The sequence below is a fragment of the Podarcis tiliguerta genome (assembly GCF_965153285.1).
Source record: "Podarcis tiliguerta genome assembly, chromosome: 10".
Lineage (NCBI taxonomy): Eukaryota > Metazoa > Chordata > Lepidosauria > Squamata > Lacertidae > Podarcis > Podarcis tiliguerta.
In genome coordinates this window covers 64,986,813-64,998,716 of record NC_139543.1, presented here as the reverse complement: position 1 = coordinate 64,998,716, position 11,904 = coordinate 64,986,813, and positions in this window count along the sequence as shown.

Below are 11,904 nucleotides of genomic sequence, written 5' to 3'. Positions count from 1 at the left end.
TCTTAATGCTTAGTTGGAGTTTCCTTTCTTATAATTTGACCCCACTTGGTCCTAGCCTCTGGAGCAAGAGAAAATAAGCTTCATCATCAACCTTTTATTCGACCGTCAGTCAGAAAAAGGAACATTTGTCAGTACACAATTAAAACATCGAAAAAGATTTTTGAAATTTAACCAACACTAAAATGGGCTAAACAGATAGCCCCATATCAATACAGTCAATTATAGTCTTACGACGCTTAAAAGCTAAAAAAAGAAATTTGGCCACCAAGGAAGGTATAGCTCTAGTGACATTATTCAGCAAGTGTAAAACCTGGTTTTCTCCAGGTAGGAAGCTAAATTGACATAGAAGTGGGTCTATAAAATTTTGTCTAAGCTCTGCATAAGAAGGTCAAGTCAAGAGAATGTGTTTGGTGGACTCAACCACACCCATGGCACAATGACAGGTTCTCTGGGCGTATGGTACTCCCCTGTACCTTCCCCACAATATCGCAGAGTCAAGGACGTTTAATCTGGCCGCTGTAAAAAGTCTGCGGTATTCCACATAGTAGATTTCTGCAAGGTAGGGGGCTGGTATGGTCCGGTAAATCTGGTCCCCTAGGAACATCCCTGGTTTTACCTGGGCTATGTCCTCTTGCCTGGCAATGTCACTCAGTCTCCGGGAGATCACAGCTCTAGCTTGATTATACGCCATAGACTCAAAGTAAAGGTGAGACAATCCGCAGGATTGAACCTCATTAATGACCTCCCTTTCCCACGATGATTGGAAATCGTCCCTCAATATCAAGGGGGCAATACCCACTGGTTTAAAACAAAGCTTGAGCCATATCCAGAAAACAAGAGAAAATAAGCTTGCTCCATCCTCCTTTAGCTATTTGAAGATAGCTATCATCTCCAGTGGCTTAGCATGGGTTGCTGGCACCCGGGGTTGGCAAGCAGACAAGAGTGCCAGAGCGCCCTCCTCACCGGACTGCTCTGCCACCTTTCCAGGGCGGGGATCCCCACTGAAGCTGACGCCTGCGTGTGGGTGCCTGGTTGCACCCCCTCATAATTTTGTGCCCCCTGCCCCCCCACGCTACGCCACTGATCATGTCTCCTCTTTGCCAGGCTAAACATACCCAATTCCCTCAACCGGTTCTCATAAGGCTTGGTTTCCAGACCCATCCAATTCGTGGAGGGTGACCTTGTGAAGCAAGTAGCGTCCTGTCTACATGGAGGGCAGCCGCAACAGTGATGTGGTTGGAGTTTGCATATTGATTCCTGCAGACATCTCCTGCATGTTAAGGGAGATTGCTGCTTCCTATCACATGAAGCTCTTCTGAATTCCAGGGACCCCTTCTTCTTCTTCTTCTTCTTCTTCTTCTTCTTCTTCTTCTTCTTCTTCTTCTTCTTCTTCTTCTTCTTCCCTTCAGCCTCCTAATGCTTTGGGCTGCTGAGCCTTGAACACGAACCCTCAAACTTTTGGCATATATTCACACTGGAAACTTACACTTTGGTTCCCTAGCCATTTCTCTTCCTCGGGAGGAATCTGGGAACTGTACTTTTGGGAAGAGACTTGAAATCTCCAACCAATAATTCTCAACTCCTTCATCAAAGTACATCTTAGTATCTAGAGGAAGTAAGAAGCAAGAACACAGGAAACTGCCTTCTGCCAAGTCAGGTCAATGGTCCATCTAGCCAGGCTTTCAGATAGGGATCGCTCCCAGCCCTACCTGGAGATGCCAGGAACTGAACCTGCTCTACCACTGAGTTATGGAACTTCCCCATAGCATCAGCTTGTCAAGTTTCCAACCTCATATAACCAACATGCTTTAAGTAATGCATGAAGGGGTTAAGACCATAGAGTAAGATGTCCTGCCAGGTTTAGCGAGGTCACTCTACTGCACCTTGGCAGGAAAGGTTGTGAAATATTTGTTCTCTCTTCTTCCACCATGTGAACCCCATCGCTAAAGAGGTCTCAGGCAGGCAGATAGGGTCTCAGCCTATGTACCAGATGGAGCTGATAAACAGCTGCCCTGGATACAGATTTGACCCGTGCCTCCATAGACAGCTGTGAGTCCAAAATGACTCCTAGGCTGCGCACCTGGTCCTTCAGGGGCACAGTTACCCCATTCAGGACCAGGGAATCCTCCACACCTGCCTGCCTCCTGTCCCCCAAAAACAGTACTTCTGTCTTGTCAGGATTCAACCTCAATCTGTTAGCCACCATCCATCCTCCAAACGCCTCCAGACAATCACACAGGACCTTCACCGCCTTCACTGGTTCTGATTTAAAAGAGAGGTAGAGCTGGGTATCATCCGCATACTGATGAACAGGCAGAAGGAGCAGTATGGGAAGATGGGTGGAGCTGTTTCAGGCAGCAGAAGACCTTTGGATGGCTGAGGGAGGCTGGTGTAGATACATAACATAAGCACTCAGTTGCGCACATCAAGTACTTTGGCATATGCAGCAGAACTCTTTCACACAGTTGTAATATTGATTGATCAACACTTAGCATTATCAGTTTTGTAAGTTGCGTTTAGTTGTAGTTTCCGGGTCACCTTCAAAGGTAGCAGAGGTACCAGACACGGGGTCTCTTTCTCTGGTAAGGGAAGTGGGGAACTTTGGAAGCAATTTAGAAGGGGATATTTTAAAGGCCTAGCAGCCTTTATTTCCATGCTTTGCTGCATGCTTTGTGATTTTAAATCTCTGCTGGGACTTAATTATTATTATTATTATTATTATTATTATTAGACTTTATATACCACCCTATACCCGGAGTATAAAAGAGTACTAGCACGTACTTGCCTCAATCCTTGATCTTAGGCATCCAGGGAATTCTTCCTTTTATTATACTCAGTATTTTATCTTTTAACCAAACCAAATAACAAAACAACAATAACCAAGTTAACTTTTGGGGGTGATTTCAAATGGTTAGCTAAGATTCCAAAATTAAGATGAAGTTTTGGGCAAAGATATGTGAGATGTCAGGCAGAGAGGGCTTCTTGAAAGAAGCCTCACTCAGGCCTGGGATTCTCTACGGACAAACTTGTTGCTCTAGATCCATGGGCCCAGATCCAAACCCCAGGTGTGTTGTGCAAAGAGTGCCTAGGCTGAGTGTGAGTGTACGCTTTCCACCCCCTGACTATTTTAATTCTTTGGGCAATGACAAATCTGTTTATCTCTGCTCAAAGTGCCCTTCATCAACACCCAGGCAAGAGCTGTAACTCAACTTCAGATCAGATAATGTTTCTCACACTTTTACTACTTCAAGATATACCAGTGTGATGCAAGAGGACAACTAAGTCATCTTCCGGAAATGTATAACAAATATGGGCATCGTTCCTGAGCTGGGTCTATGTAGCCTACTGCCATCTCCTTGCCCCGCCAGCTCACTAAGGTTAGAAGGGCTAACCTGGTTCAATTCTTGCCATCTTTAGGGACAGACCCGCTACCTTCTGAAACAAGGGAGAGCAGTCTCATAGAATCATAGAATCATAGAGTTGGAAGAGACCACAAGGGCCATCGAGTCCAACCCCCTGCCAAGCAGGAAACACCATCAGAGCACTCCTGACATATGGTTGTCAAGCCTCTGCTTAAAGACCTCCAAAGAAGGAGACTCCACCACACTCCTTGGCAGCAAATTCCACTGTCGAACAGCTCTAACTGTCAGGAAGTTCTTCCTAATGTTTAGGTAGAATCTTCTTTCTTGTAGTTTGGATCCATTGCTCCGTGTCCGCTTCTCTGGAGCAGCAGAAAACAGCCTTTCTCCCTCCTCTATGTGACATCCTTTTATATATTAGAACATGGCTATCATATCACCCCTTAACCTCCTCTTCTCCAGGCTAAACATGCCCAGCTCCCTTAGCCGTTCCTCATAAGACATCTTTTCCAGGCCTTTGACCATTTTGGTTGCCCTCCTCTGGACACATTCCAGTTTGTCAGTGCCCGTCTTGAACTGTGGTGCCCAGAACTGGACACAGTATTCCAGGTGATAATGATGTTGATAATGATGTCAGTGTTGATAATGATGAGCTAAATATACCAAGACAGCTTTCTGTGTTTCTAAGGTCTCACACAGGGATCGAACCCAAGATCCTTTCAGGCAGAGATGCCAGACAGTGGCTGAGACACCACTAGGCTACAGCCAGGGCTAGAGTAAGGTGGGTGGGTGGCCCCTTCCCCTGAAAAAGAACGCATTAAATAAAGCACGACAAAACAAGTCTTGTTAAAGACTAACAAATTTAACATGATGTAACCTAATGGTCGGGATGCGGGTGGCGCTGTGGGTTAAACCACAGAGCCTAGGACTTGCCGATCAGAAGGTCGGCAGTTCGAATCCCCGCTACGGGGTGAGTTCCCGTTGCTCGGTCCCAGCTCCTGCCAACCTAGCAGTTCGAAAGCACATCAACTGCAAGTAGATAAATAGGTACCGCTCCGGCGGGAAGGTAAACGGCGTTTCCGTGCACTGCTCTGGTTCGCCGGGAGCAGCTTAGTCATGCTGGCCACATGACCCGGAAGCTGTACGCTGGCTCCCTCGGCCAGTAAAGCGAGATGAGCGCCGCAACCCCAGAGTCGGCCACGAATGGACCTAATGGTCAGGGGTCCATTTACCTTTACCTTTAACCTAATGGTCAGGGGTCCCTTTACCTTTACCTTTTATGTTTTCCCTGGAAAAGTGACACCCTGGAAAAGACCCTGATGTTGCGAAAGATTCAGGGCACAAGGAGAAGGGAGAAGTGGACAACAGAGAACGAGATGGTGGGACAGTGTTCTAGACGCTACCAGTGTGAGTTTGACCAAACTGCGGGAGGCAGTGGAAGACAGGAGTGCCTGGCGTGCTCTGGTCCATGGGGTCACGAAGAGTCGGACACGACTAAATGACTAAACAACAACAACAAGTTTTCATGAACAAAAACAAACAAACAAAAGGACTCTGAGCATTTGCAGATTCAAAACTCTCAGATAAACTTTTATTTATTGCCTACCTTGATTAAGAAGGGGTTCATCTGAGATCAGGTACTCCAGATAAATTATTTTCTGCAAACATTGTTGCACAATAAATATGGGTGGATGTTACAGAATCCCCACCAAGTGGCAAATGCAAAATACGAAAGCTTTGCAAAGAGGGGCAGTCCTAAGTTTGTGACTTAACTTTTTCATAAATGCCATGTGCTAAACCTGGTGATATTATATGACTATATACCCTACCATACCTTCCAAGAAAGCCTCAGCTGCAATCCTGAACTCACTCACCTTAGGGTTGCCATATTTCAAAATGTGAAAATCCGGACACGAAAGTTGCTGAGTGTTGTTGTTTTTTAGTTTTGAGCTTTTGGGGGCAAAATTTGCCATTTTTAGTTATTTTTAAGGGAAAGTAGCAAAAACAACACAGGTTTTCACAGACATGTTGCTGATTTCCACCCGGACACTGCTTCTGACTGCAGTATTCAGGGTATGTCCGGGAAATTCCAGACATATGGTAACCCTAACTCACCTAGGAGTAAGCTCCATTAAATACAAAGAGGCTTACTTCTGAATAGACATGTGCCCCATTGTGTTGAAAGTTAACTATATACCTTGAATTCTTGATGAGTGTCCAGACTTCAGCTTCTGCACAGCAAGAAACATACCTGCACCTATTTGCAAAGTTCTAACCTTTTTCTCATTTGTCATTTGGTGGAGAGTCTTTAACACCCATCCACATTTATTGTGCAATGACAATAACGTGCAGGGAGTACCTGATCTCAGGAAGGAAGGAAGGAAGGAAGGAAGGAAGGAAGGAAGGAAGGAAGGAAGGGAAGGAAGGAAGGAAGGAAGGAAGGAAGGAAGGAAGGAAGGAAGGAAGGAAGGAAGGAAGGAAGGAAACTATGGGGGAAACAGCAGCATTTTAGTACCCCAGGGATTGCTATATAGCTCTTGTGGGCCAAACAACTCACTTGTCAGTCACAGCCCTGACTTCGCTAAAAGGCAGGAGCAGCCAGGCTGGTTCATCTAACAGATATCACTTAGAAGATTACCTACACATTTTGCTTCATAACTTTTCTTCTTGGAAACCTAGACACTTTTTTATTTTTTAAAACGAGTGTTCAGAGTCTTGGGGCTCTTGAAGTCAAACCAAGACAAACTCTGGTGCAATTACTGCAAATATAACCATTACAATCCAGTCCTCACTGTAGCTCTATGGTACAGAGTCTCAGACCCTCCAAAGGTCCCTATTTTCCAGGGACAGCCCCGGATTTACAGAATCCGTCCCAGTTTCTAATTTGATCCTGGAATGTCCCATTTGTTTCCTTGTTGTTGTTCAGTCGTTTAGTCGTGTCCGACTCTTCATGACCCCATAGACCAGAGCACGCCAGGCACTCCTGTCTTCCACTGCCTCCCGCAGTTTGTTCAAACTCATGCTGGTAGCTTCGAGAACACTGTCCAACCATCTCGTCCTCTGTTGTCCCCTTCTCCTTGTGCCCTCCATCTTTCCCAACATCAGGGTCTTTTCCAGGGAGTCTTCTCTTCTCATGAGGTGGCCGAAGTATTGGAGCCTCAGCTTCAGGATCTGTCCTTCCAGGGAGCACTCAGGGCTGATTTCCTTCAGAATGGAGAGGTCTGATCTTCTTGCAGTCCATGGGACTCTCAAGAGTCTCCTCCAGCACCATAATTCAAAAGCATCAATTCTTCGGCAATCAGCCTTCTTTATGGTCCAGCTCTCACTTCCATACATCACTACTGGGAAAACCATAGCTTTAACTATACGGACCTTTGTTTCCTTAGGATGTCCCTATTTTCATCGGATAAATGTTGGAGGGTATGGAGTGATGTGACCTCTGAACTATAGAATCTATAGAAGACGTCTGAAGGCAGTCCTGTAAAGGGAAGCTTTTTTTAGTGTTTTATTTTGCTTTTTTATACGTTGGAAGCTGCCCAGAGTGGCTGTGGCAACCCAGTCAGGTGTGTGTGTGTGTGGGGGGGTTATAAATAATAAAATTATGATGGTGATGATGATGGAATAAGACGTCCCTGTTTTCCTTGGAGAAATGTTGAAGAAGAGTTTGGATTTGATATCCCACTTTATCACTACCCGAAGAAGTCTCAAAGCGGCTAACATTCTCCTTTCCCTTCCTCCCCCACAACAAACACTCTGTGAGGTGAGTGAGGCTGAGAGACTTCAGAGAAGTGTGACTGGCCCAAGGTCACCCAGCAGCTGCATGTGGAGGAGCGGGGAAGCGAACCCGGTTCACCAGATTACGAGTCCACCGCTCTTAACCACTACACCACACTGGCTGGGTATGGGATCTGCTTTGCCTACAGAAAGTCACAGGCTCAATTCCTGGCTTCTCCATGTGGGGCGGGGAATGTCGACTGCTTGGAAACCTCCTGAGTGGCTCCCCATCAGTAAATCCAGGGCTGTCCCTGGAAAATAGGGACACTTAGAGGGCCTGATTGTGTTTCAGAGCATGAGACAGGGAACACTAGATGTCTGACTCAGGCCCGTGTCACACGGTGAGACAGCGCTCCGCAGCGATTGGGCTGGAATATCAGGGCTCGTTTTCATTATTATTTATTAAAATTGTACACCGCCCTTCATGCTGGATCTCAGGGCAGCCCACAACATAAAATTACAATATAAAAACCACAATATACAAAATAAAAATAAGAACAACGAGCCAATTATCCCCCACCCTCCCACAACAAATTTAAAAGGACATTGGATGTCAAGCAGCCAAAGACCTGGTTGAAGAGGAACATTTTCGCCTGGCACCTAAGGGTATGTAATGAAGGCACCAGGTGAACCTCCTTGGGGAGAGGAGTCCACAAATGGGGAACCACCACAGAAAAGGCCCTGTTCTTATGTTGCCACCCTACGGACCTCTGGTGGAGGAGGCACATGAAGAAGGACCTCAAAGGATGATCTCAGGATCTGGGTCGGTTCATATGGAGAGGCAGTACTTGGGGTCATGCATCAATAGGAGTATAGCATCTAGATCAAGGGAAGTAATAGTGCCACTGTATTCTGCTCTGGTCAGACCTCACCTGGAGTACTGTGTCCAGTTCTGGGCACCACAGTTCAAGAAGGACACTGACAAACTGGAACGTGTCCAGAGGAGGGCAACCAAAATGGTCAAAGGCCTGGAAACGATGCCTTATGAGGAACGGCTAAGGGAGCTGGGCATGTTTAGCCTGGAGAAGAGGAGGTTAAGGGGTGATATGATAGCCATGTTCAAATATATAAAAGGATGTCACTTAGAGGAGGGAGAAAGGTTGTTTTCTGCTGCTCCAGGGAAGCGGACACAGAGCAATGGATCCAAACTACAAGAAAGAAGATTCCACCTAAACATTAGGAAGAACTTCCTGACAGTAAGAGCTGTTCGACAGTGGAATTTGCTGCCAAGGAGTGTGGTGGAGTCTCCTACTTTGGAGGTCTTTAAGCAGAGGCTTGACAACCATATGTCAGGAGTGCTCTGATGGTGTTTCCTGCTTGGCAGGGGGTTGGACTCGATGGCCCTTGTGGTCTATTCCAACTCTATGATTCTATTCTATGATTCTATGCGGTCCTGAGCCATTTAAGGCTCTATAGGTCAAAACTAGCACTTTGATTTGGGTCTGGAAACGAATTGACAGCCAGTGCAGTCGGACAAGGATTGGTGTAATATGCTCAAACCATCTTGCCACCAAATTCTACACTAGCTGAAGTTTCCGAGCCATCTTCGGCCCTACATAATGGTAATAATAATAATAATAATAATAGACTGTAAGGGCTCAGGCGGCCTTTAAACTCTGTGTGCTACCCAAGCAGAGCAGGCGAAAACAGCCACCTGGATTTCCCCCACCCACCTTAACAATGGTTTTCCGGATGGTAGTCAAGTGGAAAATACTCATGCAATCCACCCACGCCCAAGCGGTTGCAGTATCCGCAGCCACACATCACAACCACGTGGGACTGCAGTGCAGGAGTTGTCCCTTCACAGCTGGGGATGAGTGAAGGGTGCCTAAGTGAATCACAATTTGTACATACTGTGGCAGTGAGTTCCCCAGGTCAGCACTGTGTCCCATTAGATTCTGTTGCCTGCCTTGAGGCTCCCACGTAAAGCAACGGGATTGTGATTGATTTGCATGTTTGAAATATTTGACTGCTGTCCGTTACTCAGCATCCTGGTCGGAAGCCTCCCACTGAACACAGCGGGACTTGCTTCTGTGTGCATTTTTATTAATACAGTGCTACCTCGGGTTAAGTACTTAATTCGTTCCATAGGTCCATACTTAACTTGAAACTGTTCTTAACCTGAAGCACCACTTTAGCTAATGGGGCCTCCTGTTGCTGCCGTGCTGCCGGAGCACGATTTCTGTTCTCATCCTGAAGCAAAGTTCTTAACCTGAAGCACTATTTCTGGGTTAGCAGAGTCTGTAACCTGAAGCTTATGTAACCTGAAGCGTATGAAACCCGAGGTACCACTGTATATCCAGAGTGTTTCAATCTTCCCAAAGGTTTTGCTCTGAACTGATAACCTGCAAAAAACTTTTCTCCCCTTTCGTTCTTTCCATCACTTGGTTTGTTTCAGCTTTTCTCTCCCCCTCTTCCTCTTCGTTACCCCTTCCCACACGAAATTAGACTGAGGGCCACATGCAGTCCTCAGGTTGCAGGTTGCTCACCCCGATCTAAACAATAAAAGTACTGATGGACAGAAGCATTCCTCGGCCCAGTATACCTGAAGGAGCATCTCCACCCCCATCATTCTGCCCGGACGCTGAGGTCCAGCGCTGAGGGCCTTCTGGCGGTTCCCTCACTGTGAGAAGCAAAGCTACAGGGAACCAGGCAGAGGGCCTTTTCAGTAGTGGCACCCGCCCTGTGGAATGCCCTCCCACCAGATGTCAAAGAGAAAAACAACTACCTGACATTTAGAAGACATCTGAAGGCAGCCCTGTTCAGGGAAGTTTTTAATGTGTGACATTTTAATGTATTTTTAATCTTTGCTGGAAGCCACCCAGAATTTATTATTTGGGCGGGGTACAGATAATAAATTATTATAATTATAAATTATTATAACTAAGGGGCCAACACTGAAGAGGCCCTCTTCCCCAGTCAGCTGGAGGAGGACTTCTGAAGCAGATACTCAAAGATCATAGAATCGTTGTGTTGTAGAGTTGGAAGGGACTGTGAGGATCATCAAGTCCCCACCCCCTGCAATGCAGGGATCTGCTGCCCAACGTGGGGATCAAACCCAAGACCCTGATATTAAGAGTCTCATGTTCTACCGACTGAGCTACCCCAGTTGTACCACTCCTGGATACAGAAGAAAGCAGTGCCCTTCCTAAACACAGGGGTGGGCAACCAGTTGGCCTCCAACTCCCATCACCCCCCAGCTCACATGGCCAATGATCAGGGATGATGGGGGTTGTAGTCCAACAATATCTGAGAAGAAGGCACAGGTTGCTCACCCCTGCCTTGATATGGAGTTAGATCTTTCTTCAGCTCCCATAAAAGGGTCCAGGATCTGGAGAAAGAAGGGAACAAGGAATGAGAAAGTGTTGTGTTTTGGAGCTTGAATCATGCCCGGCTACATTTCCACAATTCCCTTAACAACTTAGGACCAGTTTACCTATGAGATCGTCTTACCCCACATGTGCCCTCTCGACCCCTTCAATCGGTGGAATTGGCACTACTGCAGGTGCCTCATAATACCCGTTCCACATTTGTAAGAATTCAATCTTTTAGGGTGGTGGCACCTAGACTTTGGAATTCCCTGCCTATTGAGATCAAGCAGGCCCTTCCACCGTCCTCTTTTCGGAGTCTTTAAAAACACTATTGTTTAGATGCGGGTGGCGCTGTGGGTTAAACCACAGAGCCTAGGGCTTGCCGATCAGAAGGTCGGCGGTTCGAATCCCCGCGATTGGGTGAGCTCCCGTTGCTCCGTCCCTGCTCCTGCCAACCTAGCAGTTCGAAAACATGACAAAGTGCAAGTAGATAAATACCGTATTTTTTTGCTCTATAAGACTCACTTTTTCCCTCCTAAAAAGTAAGTGGAAATGTGTGTGCATCTTATGGAGCGAATGCAGGCTGTGCAGCTATCCCAGAAGCCGGAACAGCAAGAGGGATTGCTGCTTTTGCTGCGCAGCGATCCCTCTTGTTGTTCTGGCTTCTGAGATTCAGAATATTTTTTTTCTTGTTTTCCTCCTCCAAAAACTAGGTGCATCTTATGGTCTGGTGCGTCTAAAGCGCAAAAAATACGGGTAAGTGCCACTCCAGCAGAAAGGTAAACGGCGTTTCTGTGCGCTGCTCTGGTTTGCCAGAAGCAGCTTAGTCATGCTGGCCATATGACGCGGAAGCTGTCTGCGGACAAACGTCGGCTCCCTTGACCAATAAAGCAAGATGAGTAGCACAACCCCAGAGTCAGCCGCGACTGGACCTAGTGGTCAGGGGTCCCTTTACCCATAAGGCACTTTCTGCATGTGCTGTAGAGGGAAGCAAGGGGCAGATGGGACTCATCCACCTGGGAAAGTAGCCCATTTAGGAGAAGTAAAACTCTGATCTGAAACCTCTGCTGCCTTGCGGGATATCTTTGGGAGAAGAAAAAGCTAGGGAGCAAATCCTATACAAATCTAGAGTCCCTAAGATGGTTGAATGGCTCCTTGTATGCCTCCTTGCAGCAACTCCTGCAGCCAAGCTGGTGCCAAACATATTAATCTGCTTTCCTTTGGACCACATCAGCGCAGTCGAGAGGGAGGTCTTGCTGTCTGGGCCACCCAGGACCTCCAGACACACTGTCCAGGCTTGTGCCCTGTTATGTACTGGGCTGAATCCTAGAATAATAGGATCCAGAATGCAGCAGTCTGATTGGTCCGCAGGAGCCACCCAATCCAGCTCCAGGTGGAAGTGAATCAGCGATTTGATTGGCCTGCAGGAGCAGCCAATCAGGCTTCTGGAGGAGGTGAAT